At 34.3% G+C, this 19,564-nt stretch overlaps 1 long non-coding RNA gene across 1 annotated transcript in view; it reads left to right on the top strand.

Annotated features, from left to right (window-relative positions):
• LOC134481128 (uncharacterized) overlaps positions 1 to 18,592 on the top strand; it is a 73,495-nt gene extending 54,903 nt beyond the window's left edge. Inside the window, exons 2-3 of the long non-coding RNA XR_015633714.1 lie at positions 15,907 to 15,996; positions 18,440 to 18,592. This is a non-coding gene — a long non-coding RNA (uncharacterized LOC134481128). The remainder of the gene's footprint in view (positions 1 to 15,906; positions 15,997 to 18,439) is intronic.
• Positions 18,593 to 19,564: the final 972 nt, after the last annotated feature.

Genomic DNA, 19,564 nt, shown 5'->3' with positions numbered 1-19,564 from the left:
TAGCACATCCACCAGCAATAATGAACAACTTCTCTCTCTCTTTTTCTCTCTCTCTTTCTTTCTCTCTCTTTCTCCCTCTCTCTCTCTCTGCCTCTCTCTCTGTGTCTTTCTCCATCTGTCTCTCTCTGCCTGTCTCTGTGTCTCTGTCTCTGTGTCTCTGTCTCTGTCTCTGTCTCTCATTCTCTCTCTCTCTGCCTCTCTCTCTGCCTCTCTCCCTGTCTCTCTCCCTGTCTCTCTCTCTGCATCTCTCCCTGTCTCTCTCTCTGTGTCTCTCTCTGTCTTTCTCTGCCTGTCTCTCCCTGTGTCTCTGTGTCTCTGTCTCTCTCTGTCTCTGTCTCTCTGTGTCTCTGTCTCTGTCTCTCTCTGTCTCTGTCTCTCTCTCTGTCTCTCTCTCTGTCTCTCTCTCTCTCTCTCTCTCTCTCTCTCTCTCTGGCATAAGGCAGAATATCAAAGTAGTTTTTGTTTTCCTTTCCCTGATAGCTAGGTGTGTTAAAATTTCTATATGGATTTTTTCTTTTGTTTTGTTGGTGTTCGTTTGTTTGTTGGTTGGTTGGTTTGTTTGTTGGCCATTTGAGATACCTCAATTAAGAGTACTCTGTTTAGATCTGTATTCTATATTTTACTTGGATTTTGTAGCTTGTTGGTTTTTTTGTTCATGTGTGAGTTCTTTATGTATTTTGGAAATTATCTTCCTTTCTGATAGTTAGTGAAAATCTTTTCCAGTTCTGTAGGCTACTGTTTCGTCCTATTGAGAGTGTCCTTTGACTTACATAAGACTTTCACTTTCATGAGGTTCCATTTGTAATTCTTGATATTATTGCCTGTGCTTTTGGGGTTCTAGTGAGGAAATTTTCTTCTATGCCAGTGCACTCAAGGTTAGTTACCAATTTCTCTTTTATTAGGTTCAGTGTTTCTGGCTTTAAGCTAAGGTATTTGATGCTTTTGTTATTTAATTTTGTGCCGGGTGATGGATATGGATTGATTGGCATTTTTCAACATGTTCAACTAACACCATTTGTTGAAGATGCTTCTTTTTCAGGGTATATTTCTCTTTTCTTTCTTGAAACCTGGTTTCCATAGAGGTATGGATTTACTTCAGGTTCTTTAATTCAGTTCTACTGATCAATCTGTCTGTGTTTATGCCAAAACTTACTTTTTTTTATTACTATAGCCCTGTAGTAGATTTTGAAACCAGGATAGTGATTACTCCTGAAGTTCTTCTATTGTACAGGACTGAATTGTTTTGCTTGGATTTGTTTTTCTATATAAAGTTAAATACTGTTTCAAGGTCTGTAAAGAATTATGTTGAAATTTGATCATGAATGCACTGAATCTATAAATAGCTTTTAGTAATATGGACACTTTTATGATGTTAAACCTCTTGATCCATAAGTATGGGAAATCTTTTCATCTTCTGACACCTTCTTCAATTTCTTTCTTCAAATACTTGAAGTTCTTTTCATTAGGCTTCTCACTGGCTTGGTTAGAGTGATGACAAAGATGTTTTATATTATTTGGTTATATTGTGAAGAGTATTGTTTCTCTGATTTCTCTCTCAGCCTGCTTATCTTTTGTATATAGGAGGCAACTATTTTATTTATTTATTTATTTATTTATTTATTTATTTATTTATTTATTTATTTTAGTTAATCTTGTATACTGCCACTTTATTGAAGGTATTTATCAGCTGAAGGAGATCCCTGGTAGAATTTTTGGGGTCACTTATGTATTTTAACGTCACCTGCAAATAGTGATACTTTGACTTCTTCTTTTCCATTTTGTATCTCCTTGATCTCTTTTATTTGTTGTATTGATCTAGCTAGGACTTCAAGTGTAATATTGAAGGAATAGAGGGAAAGTGGGCACCCTTGTCATACTTTAGTGGAATTGTGTTATGTTTCTCTATTTTATTTGATGTTGACTATAGACTTGCTTTAAGTGGACTTCATTATATTTAGGTATGGTCATTTTTCAGTGATCTTTCCAAAACTTTTATCATGGAGAGGTGTTAGATTTTGTCAGAGTTTTTCAGCATCTAATGAAATGATATTGTGGGGTTTTTTTGTTTGTTTGTTTGTCTGTTTTGTTTTTGTTTGTTTCTAGGTTAGAAATCATTGATACTTTTTTTTTATTTGAATGTTGACACATCCCCACATCCCCACATCTCTGGGGAGATATTTCTTAGATTCTGCTTGCACGTATTTTGTTGAGTATTTTTGCATTTATGTTCATGTAGAAAACTAATCTGCAATTTTCTTTATTGTGTGGCCTTTGTAGTTTGAGTGTTAAGGCCTTTACCTCATAAAATGAATTTTACAATTTTCTTCTGTTTCTATTTTGTGGAATAATTTGAGGAACAATGATATTCTCTTTTTTGAGGTTTGGGGGCCACCTACGCTCCATAAAATTTTAACCCAGAATGGCTTGTGTCTAAAGGAAATACAGGGACAGGGAGTGGAGCAGAGACTGAGAGAGGGGCCATCCAGGGTTTGCCTCACCTCATTTCATGTGCTCAAACTCAGACAGTTACTGATGCCAAGAAGTGCTTACTGTCAGGAGCCTATTATAGATGTCTCCTGAGAGACTCTATCAGAGCCTTACCTATGCAAATGTGGATGCTTGTGGACAAACATTGAACTGAGCATGTGAATTCCAATGGAAGAGGGACAAAAGGAACTGAAGGGTTTTGCAACCCCATGAGAGGAACAATATCAACCAATTGGACATCCCAGAGCTCCCAAAGCCTAAACCACTAATCAAAGAATACACATGGAGGGACCCATGGTTCCAGCTGTATGTGAGGCAGAGAATGGCCTTTTCTAGCATGAATGGGAGGGGAAGCCCTGGGTCCTGTGAAGGCTTGATGACCAAGTGTAGGGGAATACTAACTCAATGAGGAGGGATTAGGTGGGTGTTGGGGGAGGAATACTCTCCTGGAGGCAGGGTGAGGGGCATGGAGTGGAGGTCTTTTGGGGGAAAACCTGGAGGGAGGGTAAGATTTAAAATGTAAATAAACAAAATAACCAATTTAAAATATGTCTCACAAAATTCTGTACTAAAACTGTCTGGATATGGTCTTGTTTTTCTGTTGGGAGATTTGAATTCCTGTGTCCATTTCCTTAGGTGTTACAGATCTATTTAAATGGACGATCTGTCTGGATTTAAATTTACTAAGGGGTCTATGAAGAGCTTTGTTTGATTCTGTGAAATATATGACCTAGCGATTCATCAGATTTGTCTGCTGTTATATCTCCCTTTATGCTCCCAATATTTTTAATTTGAATAACCTTTGTTTACTTTAAGTTCATTTGGAGAAGGGTTTGTCTATCTTCTGGATATTTCTTAAAGAACTACTTGTTTCATTGATTTTTTTTTGTATTGTTCTCTTTGGTTCTATTTTTATTGTTTTCAGCCTTCAGTTTAATTCTTTAACACCTTATCCTCTTGTGTCTGTTTTCTTCTCCTCTTCTTCCTCCTCCTCTTTCTCCTCCCACTCCCCCTCTTCCTTCTTCTCCCCCTCCTCCTCCTCCTTCCCCACTCCTCCTCCCTCTACTCCTCCTCCTCCTTCCACACTCCTCCTCCCTCTACTCCTCCTCCTCCTCCTTCCACACTCCTCCTCCCTCTACTCCTCCTCCTCCTTCTTTCCCCTCCCTCTTCTTTCTCCTTGTAGGTGTGCTCTTAAGTTGATAATAGGAGCTCTCTCTAATGTCTATGTAAAGATAATTAATACTACACACAGTCCTTTTAGTACTGATCTCATTTAGTATGGCTACAAATTTGTGTATAACATGCTTTCATTTTTATTGAATTCTAGGAAGTCTGCAAGTCTTTAATCTCTTTCTGCCTTGGTTCAGTGGGCATTCATTAGAGAGTTTTTCACTTTCTATGAATTTGGAGGTTTTCTTTCTTTCTTTAATTATTTCTTCCTTTCCTTTTTTTGTTGTTGTTGAAATCTAGCTTTAATTCTTGGTGGTCTGATAAGATATGAGGCTATTTCAATTTTTTTATGTCTGTTGAGAATAGCTTTTACTTTTTTGCTACCAAATATACAGTCAGTTTGAAGAAGGTTCCATGAAGAACCTAAGAACAAGGATTATTTCTCTGTGATTGGTGAAATGTTCTATAGATATCTTTAGGTTCATGTGAGTGATAACATATATTAGCCCCATTATTTCCCTGTTTTGTGTTTGTTTGAATGATCTGTACATTTGTGAGTGGGGTGTTGAACCCTCTCACTATTGATATGTAGAAATTGATGTGTGATTTGTTTTTTTTTCCCATTACAAATATGGATGCCCTTACATTTGTCGCATAGATCTTCAGAATTAAGATATCATCTTGGTGGATTTTTTTTATTGATAAGTATGAAATGTTTCTTCACATCACTTTTCATTAATTTTGGTTGGAGGTCTGTTTTGTTAGATATTAGAATGGCTATTCCAGCTTGCTTCTAGGGAGTATTTGCTTGGAAAATCTTCCCCAACACGGTACTTTTATGACATGTCCACCTTTGATACTGAAGTATGTGTTTGCTTGCAGAAGAAAGGACCAGGCCACAGGAACTGAATCTCAAAGGACTGATTGATTGATACACAAACATTGCTTTTTGCATAAATACTTTTCTTATGTCTATGCCCTAATCTAATCTACGTGTTTCCTGAAGGAAAGCATCACATAGCTGCAACTTTAATCCTTTTTGTGCAGTTACTATTTTCAGTACTTAAAAATGCAAGACATTCTAGGTGTGCCAATACTCTCTTGTGACCAAAGTCCTGCCAAGGCTCTAAAACTACTTCAGAAATACAGCTGTACAGGTAAGAGGAAACAATCCCTGTTTTCTACAACAGCTTCTTTAAGATCAAGGTATGCACAGAAAGAAACTATTAATTCTAATGTCTATTCTAGATACATTTAAAAAACTATTTCATTCTATTGTTACCTCTAGGTGTAAGGCTTCTGCTATAATTCCTTCTACAGTGCATATGTGTTTGTCTTTCCCCACTCTCTCTCTCTCTCTCTCTCTCTCTCTCTCTCTCTCTCTCTCTCTCTCTCTCTCTGTCTCTCTCTCTGCTGTGAGATTATTTCTTTCCTGTGTTTTCATGGGTATAGTCAATCTTGTGTTGGAGTTTTTCTTCTAAATACCTTTTGAAGGGCTATATTTGTGCATAGATATGGTTTAAATTTGATTTCTTCATAGAATATCTTTTTTTCTTCATCTATAGTGACTGAAATTTTTGCTTGGTATAGTAGCTTAGACTGACATCTATGTTCTCCTACAGTCTGAGTATATTTTCCTTGTCTATTATATCTTTTCGAAGAGAAGTCAGGTATGATTCTCTTTGCATTTTTATGTTACTTGGCATTTCCTCTTGCAGCATTTAATATTCATTCTTTGTTTTATATGTTTAGTATATTGATTATTTTTGGCAGGGGTAATTCCCTTTCTTGTCCAATATATTTGACTCTATAAGCTTCTAGTTGGTTTATATGCATTTCTTTACCTTAAGGAAATGTTCGTTTATAATTTTGTTTAAAATATTTTTTTAATTTTTTTTTACAATACAAACTTAGCCCCCTCCAGGCCCACCCTATGACTGTTTCACATCCCAATGCTCCTTCTCCCATTACCACGAGGATCCCCCGCCCCCACCAGACCTATCTGGGGTCTCCATTCTCTTGAAGGTTAAATGCATCTTCTCTGTATCCAGACCTGGCAGTCCTCTGTTATATATGGGCTTTTGAGCTTGTATTCTTCTCCTTCTTCTATTCTTCTGATACCTAGGTTTTGTCTTCTCATAGTGACCTAGATTTCCCCGCTGTTTTATTTCCGGACTATTTTAGACCTAATTTTTTTCAACCACTGTGTCAATTTCTTCGATTGTATCTCCTATGCTGGATATTCTCTCTTCTAGCTCTTATACTCTGCTGCTGATGTTGAATCAGCACTTCCTCCGCACATTCCTATATTTTCCATTTGCAGGATTCCATCAGAGTGTGTTTTCTTTATTGCTTCTAGTTCTATTTTCAAGTGTTGAACAGTTTAATTAATTTATTTATTTGTGTATTTATTCATTTGTTTATTTTGTCTTGGCTTTTGTTTTGGCTTTCTTTCAGGGATCTGTTTATTTCCTTCCATATTCTGTGTTCTCTTGCATTTCTTTAAGGGGCTTACTAATTTTCTCTTTAAGGACACTTATCAGCATCATCGAGTTCATTTTAAAGACAATTTCTTCCGCATCAGCTGTGCTAGAGCAGTCAGGGTGACTACAGTCAGATCGTCAGGCTCTGGAAGTGCCTATTGCCCTGGCTTTTAGTGATTATATTTTTACACTGAAGTCTATGCTTCTGAGTCTGGCATTTAGGCCATTTTCTGGGTTCATCCTTGTTGAATGGATGTCTTTTCTTTGGTTGCTATTTCCTTTCTGGTCTTCTAGCCAGACTGATATTTGGTCCTGGTGATTCTACAAGTCTGTAGGTCCAAGAGGATGTCTTTTGTGAAGTTTTTACAGTCCCTTTGACCTTTAGGGTTTGGGTTGCCATATGAAAATCCACTATTATAAATACTTCACAGATGATGATTTTTTTAAAATATATACTGATAAAAACTCTAGTGAAAATATATGTTTCAAAGTAATCAAATCCTGTCTTTATAGGTAACTTATTTTAGTTGGTAATGAGTTTACCAATAAAACAAATATTTGTTTCTGTGAAAATTAAAACATCAAATAAAACTTAAAAAGAAACATATGCGCTCATGTGTCTGAATATGTAATAAATAAGTATATTTGTATAGTTTTCTGCCAGCAGAGGTGTAAATAGACACACGTGAGTTTTATGATGAAATGAACATTATCTACAAAGGTGAATGGATTGCACAAAATTAACCATGGGACCATGGTACTGAGGAGGGGCAAGTAAGTAATGCAAGTCTCTTCAGATTTCCCATATCTACCCTAATCCAAACAGAGCCTGCATGTGGGACAAAAATAGAAATTCCATTCCACATTGCAGAGTAACTATTTGGCAAACAGTTTCGATTAGTGTAAAATGATCCAATTAATGCACACCACAAAGGACTAAGAACAAATACCAATATCAAACACTGTTGCAGAAAGAAATCTTTGAAGTGGCTGTTTTGAACAGACTATTAACAACAGGAAATTTCACTGAAATGTAACCAACCAGATGCTTGTGCTTGGATACAGCAAATAAAAAAAGATTGCATTGCTATTAGAAAGGTAGCATAAATTTCCAGACTATGTCACTTAGTGTTACCAAGAGACTCACTGAAGAAAATTCTGATTTTCTTTGAGGCTTTTCTAATTATTTTTATTTCCTGTGGTTCATTTAATTTTAGTTGGCAGTGTTCGTGGTGAATCTTGAGATGGGAGACATTTAGTCCCCAATGTCGATATAACCTAGCTTCTTGAACTTGCTGAGAAAAATAAATAAGAATATAATAACCAATGTTTAACTGTAGAAATTGCTTCTGCAGGGATAAGGATTAAGATATTGCTCTTTCATCATTTAGATGATATACATTAAACACTGGATGGTTCTCCAAATGTGATAATGTTGTTTAGAAATGAAACTCTGGGTACAGGATTTAAAGCATTGAAATTATTGTGTAATACTATAATCCCATATATATGCTTAAACTGTGAAATATAGTTTGTCATAATGTATCAATATTTGCTCATCAATTTTAACTATATATTCCACTACAAAAGAATGGAAAAATTGGGCTGGCAGTATGGCAAAGCAAGTAAATAACTTCAAAACAACTTCAAACTCACTTGGTGACCTGGAACCTACCTGATAGAAGTAAAGAACTCTGTTGAAAGAACTTATTTCCTCTTTCATGATATGATAGAGTGTGCGTGTGTGCATGTGTGTGTGTGCATGTGTGTATGTGTGTGTGTGTGCGTGTGTGTGTGCATGTGTTCATGTGTGTGTGCATGTGTGTGTGTTCATGTGTGTGTGCATGTGTTTGTGTGTGTGTATGTGTGTGTCTGTGTGTGTGCATGTGTGTGTGCGTGTGTGTGTGTGTGTGTGTGTGTCAAGAGAGAAAACACATTTCTGACTGTCTGCAGACACAAAGACACACAGTAAATAAATGATAAGTGAAAGATTGGGAAAATAGGAGCAACTGCGAAGACAGGATGACGAAAAACATTGAAGTTCTGTATTTTCTGAAAATCAAAACTACTTAGCAAGAAATTGCACTCAGCAAAATACTTGAAACTAGTTGCTATATACTTTAGTAAACATAGTATAAGCAGTGTGTGTTTGTGTATGATTGTTACACAATTTAGAATACCATGAATATAATTCACAGAGAACTCCCTAGAAGTTTTCTTTAAGATGCATTATCATATTAAGTATTTTTCTTTATGTTAAAAGTTTTGAAGTACCTTTCAAGTTAAATCTGCATATTTTCTCCCATATAATAAAAAATTCATAAATTCTACAGAATTACTTTTTACCAGTAATTCATACACAGTAGTTTTAACCCCAAGGCAGTGAAAATGGTTCTTCTCAGAGCTGATGAGGTTCATATGAAAGCTTGATGCAGTCATTCCTGCCTATAATCTCAGGATTTAGATGTAGAAAGCAGAGTTTGGGTATCAAAACACATGTGTAGGTAGAGTAGCCTTGATAGGATTAGCCTTGTTATTACAGAGAGGCTTTCCCATGTTAAAATGTCTCTGGAACTCAGATGTCTATAGATTACATAAAGAGCACTGCCCAAACGTAATTGTGCAAGTTTCCAGCTCTTAGACATTTGTGTCCCAAAATAACGAGAAAACTTATAGTATTTAATTTTGATAGCTCTAAGGTTTATAAATAAATATGTAGATAGACGCAGACAAATATTCAAAGAATTTGCTATGTGCCAAAATATTTAACAAAAAGGATAGAGCTAGAATACCCAGATTATCCTTATATAAGCCAGGTCTTGAACTTGACCATGTGTACTCAGCCCATTGGACTTGTGTATTCCCACATTTGAACTTCAGAACTACCTTACCAATCGGTCTCTCACCCTTTCCACTTAACTTTTGGTTTTCAAATAAAATATAACATACTGAGATGAATGTTAGTTTCATTTACGATTAAAAGATTTTAGCACTAGAATTTCCTTTGATGTATGAATCTGTCTAAGATTAAGTGGGTGATAGTTATATATTATATGTAATGTAAGTCCATATATCATTATATATTATCAGTATATAACGTATTTTATGTTATATCCATATATATTATATATTATATATACTGAATGCTCGATAACCAATGAACTCTCTTGCCTATAATTACATTGATTATTTACATGTTAATGTTCTAAAATTTAAATTTATCTTTGCATCTTTTTGATTTGGATTTTTGGTTCTCCTTTATGTTTTTTGGCAACTCTGATATAAATTTAGTAGAGGTATTTTATTCAAGCCTAAAGATTAGTGTATATCTAAATTACTTGTAAGGGGTAGATACAAATCGAACTCCTGGATATTTGCCTCAGAATTTCTTGTTATTTTCTTGGTTATTTATTTATTTGTTTTTTAAAATTCTGACTCAGTTATGGAAGTCAGAGTAGAGGCAGGACGGCTGAGCTGAGAGATTTAGATGTGGTAATGATGTTTCACAAGTTTACCATTCCTACAGTCTGTTTTTTAACCAGTCGACAGTGTATGAAAATGTTTACTGTTTTAAATTAAAACAATATTATGAATGAATTTTTTTTCATTTCAGTGATTACTGGCTGAAGATAGTAAAACATATTTGTTGTTCTGTCTAACAAGTATTCCTCCATAATTAAACTCTGCATTAATTATAATAATTATAATTATAACTCTGTATTAATATTAAGTAGCCATTATAACTAACATTTGTGTGATCTGTAACCTTGATCGAATCTTACTTTCTTTTCACGGGGGTTTGCTGGAATGTTATACTTTTTTTTTTTTTTTTTTACAGTTCAAATGACTTCTGAAGGAGCAAATAGCGCTTTAGTGACAAAATAGCCATAAGCTACTTCTCTAGTAGACTCATACTTGGAAAATACGAGTACTAAATTTTTCTTTATTACTTTATGTTTTTATCATATATAATTGATTCATATCAGTCATTACCTAGCATTACATCAATTTACTTGTTGACATAATTATGATAGAAAAGTATGAGTAGAAAAATAAAGGTTTCTCACCAATATATATCCACTAGAAATAGGTGGCACGTACTGATAAGCTCTGGCTTTCTTTATCCTCATGAAAAATGCCTTAATATGCTTGCATCTATTCAACTCCAGCTATAATTAAATTTAGAATACCCCATGCCCTAATGGAAAATTACACATACTGGTTAAAATTAAGCATTTCCATATTAGGACCAAATATAAAAGACAATTGTGTTTATACACTCAAAAATCCTCATAAAATAATTAGAAGAAATGAATGTAAGTATCATAATATATTAATATTTAAGCATGTAAAATATAAAATCTTGAAATAGAAGATAAATATACACAAAGATTCTCTGAATATCTTTCATATCCATAATATCAATATTTTGAATACATCTAAATCTTTGCCAGATAATTACTTTGAAACTATTTATTCACTAACAAAAACAGTTAAAGTAAATATTAAAATTTGCCTCAAGTCAAAGTTTATTAAAAGAAGATAGAGACGGTGAATATCCCAGGAACGCATGATGGGAAGGAGTATGAATATTTTCAGTAATCAGATGCTCCCTTCTTAGAGCCTATGCTAAAGATTTGTCTTTGCTTACATTTTCAGAGGAACAGATCAAATAATGTGTAAATAGGTAAACAAACACATACCATTTACATTATATACTAAAAGATATATTTGTGTATTAGTAGATTTTGAATATAAGTTCCTGCCATGGTCCTGTATGTTATGGTCCTATATATTAAGGAACCTGCAAATTGAAAGACAGAATAGAACATGACTGTGTAGAGTTGGAATGCTGAAGACAGAGAGAGAGAGAGACAAAATTACTTAATGCTATTTACTTCTCTTCATGGTAATTTGTTCAGTCTGTATCTTAATCCCTAGGTTTCTTACTATGTGGTGACAGAATGGGTTTTGTTGTTGTTATTCTTGTTTTATTTTGTTTGTTTTTGATTATTATTTTTTTTGGATTCACGGAAAAGCACCAGGTTAAAGCAAGGATCCTAAACCAAAAACTATCATAGTCTCTAAAACCTAATGAGATTTTGTGCCTTTGCTATTCCTGCAGAGTTCAATGCTCCATTGTGATGGTTAATATTCTTAACTTGACAAGGCCTGAATTCATCTTGGAGACAAAATTTGTCTATCAGGAAATTTTTAGATTGCCTTAATTGAAGTGAGAAATTCCCTTCTAAATGTAGGTGGCATGTACACTGGTATCCTGAAAGAATTTGTTGAAAGTTAACCTCAATTCACTTCACTTACCTATTAATGAACATTCCATGTGGGAAGCTACCTCATGGTCCTGTAGAAATGCCTTTCCCACCATGAACTGTATCTCTTCTCCCACAGTGACTTAACAAACAAAATAACAAACAAAGAAACAAACAAATCCTCCCTCCCTCATGTTGCTCTATGTTAATCTTTCTGAATACAGCAAAGAGAAAAAGCACTACTAGGCACCTTTTCTCTTCTTCATTGAATAATTACATTCTTTTTCTTATATGACCATAAAATGTCTTTGTAAACTTTTCACAATGATATGTCAGTAAACTAACAACTTGAAAAAGGAACATTAAGATTAACATATGAGGGGTTGGGGATTTAGCTCAGTGGTAGAGCGCTTGCCTAGCAAGCGCAAGGCCCTGGGTTCGGTCCCCAGCTCCGAAAAAAAGAAAAAAGAAAAAAAAAGATTAACATATGAAATAAATTAAAGACAGAAGAAAGTGATTACTTTCCTCACATGGCTTACATGGAACTAACAGAGCACTTGACAGAAATTCCCAGTCCTACCAAGGCTGAAGAAGAAAGAGATATGCAGATAATTTAAAAGGTCATGAACCTCAGAAGTAATTTTGATCTTATGGCTTTCCAAACTTAGAGGCTTACTCCTTTTCATAGTTTCCCCTTCCTAATTCCCCTAATTTCCCCTTCTCTCTATTCCGATTTGCAATTTGGTATCCATGGTGCAGTATTTGATTTTATGGAACAGAAGGACTTGGGAACATCAAAACATATGGAACTCAGATTAGTAGGTATAGCATTTGACACAGCCAGTATGAACTGGAAAGAAATGCATTTTACTTTCAGCCTCAACAAAGACAACCAATCCACAGCTACTGATTTCCAGAATACTTAGGAATAAAGGACAGATTTTTCTAATAGGACAGATCACGGACCGGATGGCTTAGACGCAATCCCTTTCTTTACTTTTTATGGTTTAAGGTAGCCTACAACTGCTAGCAAAGAGCTTATTTGGACCGCTCTCTGATCTAAATGGAGGATAGTTAAATTTATGTAAGCTTCAAGAAATATGAACTGGGTCGATGCTTCCTAGCAGAGCCAACTCTTAAGTATAGCTAACCCTTGAGGCTTTTGCCTTTCTCAACTAAGTGTAGGTCAGTGAAGGCAAAGACCATAGCCCAACAAAGTGTTGCAAAGGTAGCTATGAAAATGCGCAGTCAGTCTGCTGAGTCCTATTCATACTCCAAGTATCATGTGTGCTCCCACACATAACACCTTAGGTAAACACAGCATGAATCTGCATCAGCAGCACAACATTAGGCCTATGTCATGTGACATGACCCGACCAGATTTTTCACTTCAATGTTTACTAACAGTAAGACTCCAAAGTAAACCATCACTTATCCTCTTGAGAAGTAAGTTGTATCTTTTCAACATAGTCAAACATTGTAATTGACTTAAAGGGACTTTCTTAAATAAAAAATAATAAAGAAAATAAAAAAAAAAAACCCAAACCAACCAACCAACCAACCAACCAACCAATCAATTAGAAAAACAACTAGTGACTGATTTCTAAGATCTGTTTGTACTATAGCTCATTTGGCTGTAATTGTCAGAAATTGATAGTAACTCAAAAATTGATCCATGCTTTCTTCAGCTTGCCAAACAGTCCTAACATTTCTGCTACTGATATGATCCTTGTATTTTTAACTGTTGTTGTTGTCATTATTGTTGTTGTTGTTATTGTTGATACACCTTACAGACTTCTGTAAATTTACCCTTCTACTGTTTTTTCTTTATGTGAGATAAATTTGAGTAATGGGCAATAAAGAATTTGTTAGCATTTTCTTACATATATGAAGAATATATGAATAAATGAAATGATAGAGAAGGACAAATAAAGACATTATAAGCTGCACTATCATTTGCTTCATGTATTGCAAAATACAAAAAAGTAAATAAATAAATAAAGCAATCTGATGTAGCCTGCATCAATTTTTTTTCAAAACTGAGTTTTTACAAAAATTCTTATAAGTAGTTTATTTTATTTACCTAACAGAGTTGCAATCAGGTAGTTAAACTTTAAGTATATTCATTCATTCTCTAAAGAAAATTATCGCATAGAAAAAATATGATCTCAGTGCTTCCAATGAAGGCCAAATAGTCATAAAGACCTCCACTCAGCCTAACAGATGGCATAAGTGTAGAATTCTTAAAGGAAAAAAATGTACTTCCTCAGTATCACAACAACGACAACAACAAACAACAAAGCTTTTAAAAAGCTTCAATAATGAATTATTTACAAAGAGGAATAGTATATTGATAAATCAGCAGAAGTCTAAACAATACATAAAATGCTAGAAGGATTCCTAATTTAGAGATCTCCCTTTGGGCTACAGGAATGCCAGATAGGAAGCCTACAGCCAAATCATTTATAATACAAACATATCTTCTGCTTGGAAACCAGTGAGTAGTTGTTTGTTTGGTTTTTGCTTTGTTTTATTTTTAATTTTCTTCATTACTTTTTATTTAAGAAAGTTCCCTTAAATCAATTACAACATTATATTTCCTTAAAAATTATTTATTTGTTTTTTTACATAGTCTTAATATGTCTGATTTGTTATTTCCTTTGTTTTAGTTGTCCAAGTAATCCAAATCAAGTATATACAAGAATTGCTTCTCTTGGTGGCTTTAATGAGTTGACCTCCATATTCTCAAAGTACTCTCATGAGTACTTTGCTCTCAATTTTTGAAACTATCTAGGTAGGTTGAGAAAGTGTGGATGTGTTAAAGAAAGTATGTTATTTGGGCAGGCTTTGAAATGTCAACAACACATTCTTCTCCATGCTTTCAGTTTATGGTTGATGATGTGAGGACTTAGCTTTTAGTCCTGATGACAACGTTTAACTCCTGATAATAGATTCTAAAACTCTGAAATCACAAATCAAATTAAAAACTTTCTTCTATAAATTGCCTTAAGCATATTATTGTAAGAATTGAAAAGTTAACTAAAATGGAAATTGGTACTATTTTGTGTGCTATGGCTGGGTGAGACTAAACTGTGTCTTTTGCTTTGTTCCTTTCTGTTTTCTTTCTCTTTCATTCGTTTTGTTTGTTTGTTTGATTTTCTTTGTTTCTAAGAAATGTGTAAGTCATTAGGACTTAGGATTAGATAAATAGTTGAATACTGTAAGCAGGGCTTAATGGCACATTCTTATATTTAGGTAAAAGTGTTACTGCAGAAGGAATTCTATACACGGAGCCCAGCTCAAGTAGTTTCAGAGGGAAAAATAATATTAGTAACTCATCTAGAAACTATCCTTTGATATTTTGGCAAATATGTGGATGTTTTGTGTGTATGTCCTAAGAACTTGCATGAATCTAAATTAAAAAGCAATGAACTAAATTCTTTAAGAGGTGGGTTTCAAGATTTTCAATATTGATTCTTTCATGTACTTTTATGCAAAGTGTATAATAAAAAATAGTAGATGGGTCAGGAAGAAATATAAAATGTACACTTTAGAGAGGAAAATTACACTGGAAAGCTATGTGTTACCATCAAGGTTTATGCTGAAATAAGGGGTAAAATTTGATGTCGATTAGTATCTTTAATAAGCGTCCAGTAGCAGGTTAGAAAAGTAGGTCAGGTGCCACAAACAAGGTAACATACAGCTGTGGACTATGTGAGGGTATGCCAAAATTCCTTTAGCCAAGAAAAGCTAACTATGTAGAGTTGGACCAGTCCAAAGGAATAAAGCATCCTGCAGACAGAAAAACTGAAACTATTTAAGTCTTCTGACCTTAGAAATAAAATTACAGGGTGTGTAATTTTCTCTCCCAAATTCCAGTTTAGTTTAATTGAGACAATTAAAGGTAAAAGATTGTCCTACAGTCTCAGAAGAGACTGTGGAATTGGACTTAAAAATATTTAAGAATATGATAGATTATGGCCCAGTTTTAGTTGGAATAAATGTAATTTGAATAATGATATGGTCAGGAAAATATTGGGGCTAAGGGATGAAATGTAGCATCTTGGATGAGATGTTTCCTCATATTCACATACATCTGAATATCTAATCTTCAGCTTGTGGCACAGATTGTGACACACTGTAGGAGAAGTAGCCTTGTTGAAGGAAGTGTGTTACTGGTTCATTTACTGTTTGCTTTGTGATTCCCTTTTACAGTTCAATATGAGAGCTCTCAGCTTCTGTTCTTGTCTCCATGCCTTTACTGTATGATCATGAATCCTAAACCTCTAGGATCCTTATCTCAACTAAGCACTTCCTTTTAAAAGTTTTCATAGTGTTTTATATAGCAATAGAAAAATAATTAAGACAACCCTTTTAGGACAAGCATGGATATAACTTACTTGATTCTCATTTTCTCAGGACCCACTGATGAGATTAATCATGTTAATTTTATTAAAATATTGTATTTTAACATTAAAAAATTTATATCTTTAAAGATACATAGAAAATTCAAACTGAGGACCTAATGATGAAAGGAATCTTGGCAACTTGGGCAGAAAAGCCCCAAACTCTTCTCCACTCAACAGGTAAGTAGCAACTTGGATCATCTACGTTGAAATTACACTCTTCATCAACATGGATATTTACAAAATGTTGATTTATCATAATGATAATTCTTTCTAAATGACTTTTGGGATCTCAGTTTTCAGAAAGTAGTAATGACTGGAGACTCAAGGACTGGACAAAAGACATTAAGATAAAAAGAGAAAGAACTCAGTTGGAAGAAGAAAACTGGAAACTCTTTGCTACCTAGGCAAAATACAGCAAACAGTATGTCAGCAAAGGCTGATTTTACACAAAATCTTAGAATGCAGGTGCTATGTAAATAACCTTTAAAATTTGATAAGTCTCTTGGTCTATTATTTTGGAAAGTAAGCCTTTTCATCAGCTTGTTACCTGTGGTGGCAAACTTTATGTCAGCTTGATACAGTCTAAGGTCATCAAAGAGGTTGAAATTTATATTGACAAAAATGTTTCCATGAAACTGATATGTAAGTAAGCATGTAGTGCATTTTTAATTGGTTATGGACATAGGAAAGGACAGCTTATTTTAAATGAGTCCATATATGATCTGGTGGTACTGAGTTCTATAAAATTATAGGTTGAGCAAGCCAGGGAAGCAAGTGAGCACCCTTTCATGGCCTTTGCTCATTACTTCATGTTTTTTGTTCCTCTTTGAGTTCATACCCTGACTTCATTGATGAAAAGTCATGAAGAAGCATAAGTCAAAATAAAGTCTTTCTTCTCCAACTTGCTTTTGGTCATCGTGTTTTGTCACAGCAAATTTAATCCTAATACACTATCCAATCTAAGTTTAGACATGACACACTCTTATTAATATATCAACTCTATTTCTATTTCTCATCAAATATTGATGTGAATTAATTTTGTTCTGGAACAAAAGAATTTTAAAATCTCATCAGATGACAAAATGGCTTAGATACAACCCCTAAGGAATGCAATATCCCATTTAGTATGTTCTAAGATCATGAATAATATCATGGTGACTCATATTTGACTCAGAATAAGCTATTTGTAATTGCCTTTGAAGCAAGAGCTGTGTTGTATTTTTAACAAGATTTATCAAGAGCAATTTGTCCTTTTTGTTTATCGAGGTGGTGAATTTTCACTATTAGGAGTCAGCAAGTTTGAGATACAAGGCCAATATTAGTGTTATTTTGATCATACCTGAAAACCTAAGGGTCAATGCTATTGGTGGTGATAATTCCAGCTGGAAGATAGGAAATAATTGATTTCAGAGCTCTGCCAGACAACAGCAAATAGACAACTTTTCTGTCCTCAGTCTTTCTTCTCTTCTATTTTCACCAGGTGGAATTATGTCAATCCATTCTGAGGAAGATCACCTACTATCTGGAATTCAGTTATTCAAATACTGATATTATAAAAAATGTCCTTCAGAATACAACAAATCTATTTAATTTGCATAATGTTCACCCCAGATAAGATGATATATAAAAATTAACCTTTGTAGACCCTGAATGAGAAGACTTGAGCCAGTGCCTTTACACATTGCATGATATAATTTTTTAATATACTCCAAGTATAATCTCTCAGTTCTTTTCTTGAAATCAAGATTTGGATAGACAAGAAATTTTGTTCTAGTCATGTTTCTAATTACTTTTTTTAATGTTATTTAACAGTCACCATCTAGAGAAAAATGTAGGAATTTCTAAGGCTATGACATAGACAAAATTCAACACAGGCCATCATTATGAAACTACACTGAGTCAAATAACAGATTTTTACCACTTTCTTTTAAAGGTCACTTGTGTGCCCACAGAATGCAAGTTTAAAAGGTTAAGTTCCATGAAGCTTTAAATAGGGAACCAAAGTACTGTTTGCATTAGCTTTATTCATTGTCACTTCCATTCTTTCAGCTCTCTGAAGAAAATCTATTCATGAATTATATGCCAAGTTTTATTTAAAAAGAAAACCTAAGCAAAGTACTAGCAAAGTATTTGAGTATCCATTCACATCTATCTAAACTACAGTAGAATTGACAAAAGCAGGTTAGTTATCTTTAAAGATCCACGGATGATGCTCATGGTAATTTTAATGCTTTAAATTATGTTTCTTTTGTTTAATGGGGTTCCCAGTTACTACATATTGCTCTTGCAAAGCATTCAAATCAGGCTTCTGTTACCCATATTAGACAGCTCACAACTGCAAGTCCAGTTCTTAGGATTCTGGTATTTGCTTGCTCTGGCCTTCAGTGTTGAAAAGCTATTGACTTCCTGTTTTGTGATTAGTTATATGTATATGTATATATATATTCCAATATTTTATGATATTTTGAAATTAATATAATAGAATTTTATCTTTTCTTATTAAATATTAGATGAATCTTCCAACACATGATACAACTTTAGACTTCAAAGTACTTTTACTTTTGCTTTGGATTTTAAATTATTCCATATTTAAAAAAGAAAACTTTAATTTTCATGACAGGTCTTAAGAGTTTCAGAAGTGCAGAAGCATTTAGTTTTGATGTTGACAACGTTGATTTGATCTCACTTTCAAAGATGCTACGTATGTTCATGGCTCTATCCCAATTAACTGTGAGTGCAAAAAAGTAATAAATGTGAAATATTTTTATAACCTAAAGTGGTACAGAAACTTTTATTAATAGAATGCTCGGCAGACATATTTATATGTGATAAAGCAATGGTCTCAAAGGATAAAGCATAATTGTTACGTTTATAAAAACAAGGAATAACAGCATAATAACGTCCAAATAAAAATGCAGCTCTAACTCAAGGGATATAAGGGTTAGTATGAAGGCAGTTGTGACTGGCCACAGACAAAGAAATCCAATTCAGGTTACTGCAGACTTCTTCCTTAAAAGTTGTACACATTCATGATTTCTGCCCCCAATGGTAAAAGAACAAAGAAAGTTACAAATGAAGACATTTTTAAAATAAAATGTTGAAAAGTGATAAACTATATTGCCCCAATCTTAGTCTGGAAAGCCATCATATAGTAAAGACAAACACATTTTATTCCTGACTATAGTAAAATCTTTTTCTCAAGGATTATTTTATGCCCCACCCATAACCTTAACTACAAACCATCCTACACTGCCTGCTCCAGAAAACAGAAATGTCTTTGTTTCAAAAGGTTGCTATGACCACCTTGCTATGGCTACCTTGCTTTGACTACATTTTTGCCATGTATCTGTTTAAAGAGATTGTAATGACCATCGGGATATGCTTAGATTCTATTTGTTTAAAAAAAGTTTTGTTGAACTGGTGGATCTCTGAATGACCACAGCCATCTTTGTCCCTGCTCTTACTTTTGCTCTGTGTCTTGTCTTATGTTTTGTATGTCTCGGTATTCCAACTCCAGGTACCCGAAAGACTATTAAACTGGACAGTCTTCTAGCTTGTGTTCTGCATATTGGATTCATTTTTGTTGTCTCCTCCTCCTTTGTGTTCTGTTTTCTGCATCTGTTGGTTGGATTTTGAAGTCACACACACACACACACACACACACACACACACAAACACACTCAAACTGACACACACACCTCACCCCCACCCCCACCCAACTCCAGCACACATACATTTGGGGGCC

This window comes from Rattus norvegicus, chromosome 11 (genome assembly GCF_021556685.1).
Source record: "Rattus norvegicus strain SHRSP/BbbUtx chromosome 11, alternate assembly SHRSP_T2T, whole genome shotgun sequence".
In the NCBI taxonomy this organism is placed as follows: Eukaryota; Metazoa; Chordata; class Mammalia; order Rodentia; family Muridae; genus Rattus; species Rattus norvegicus.
Note: the sequence above shows the minus strand (reverse complement) of the source record. Positions and strands in the feature narration are given on the sequence as shown.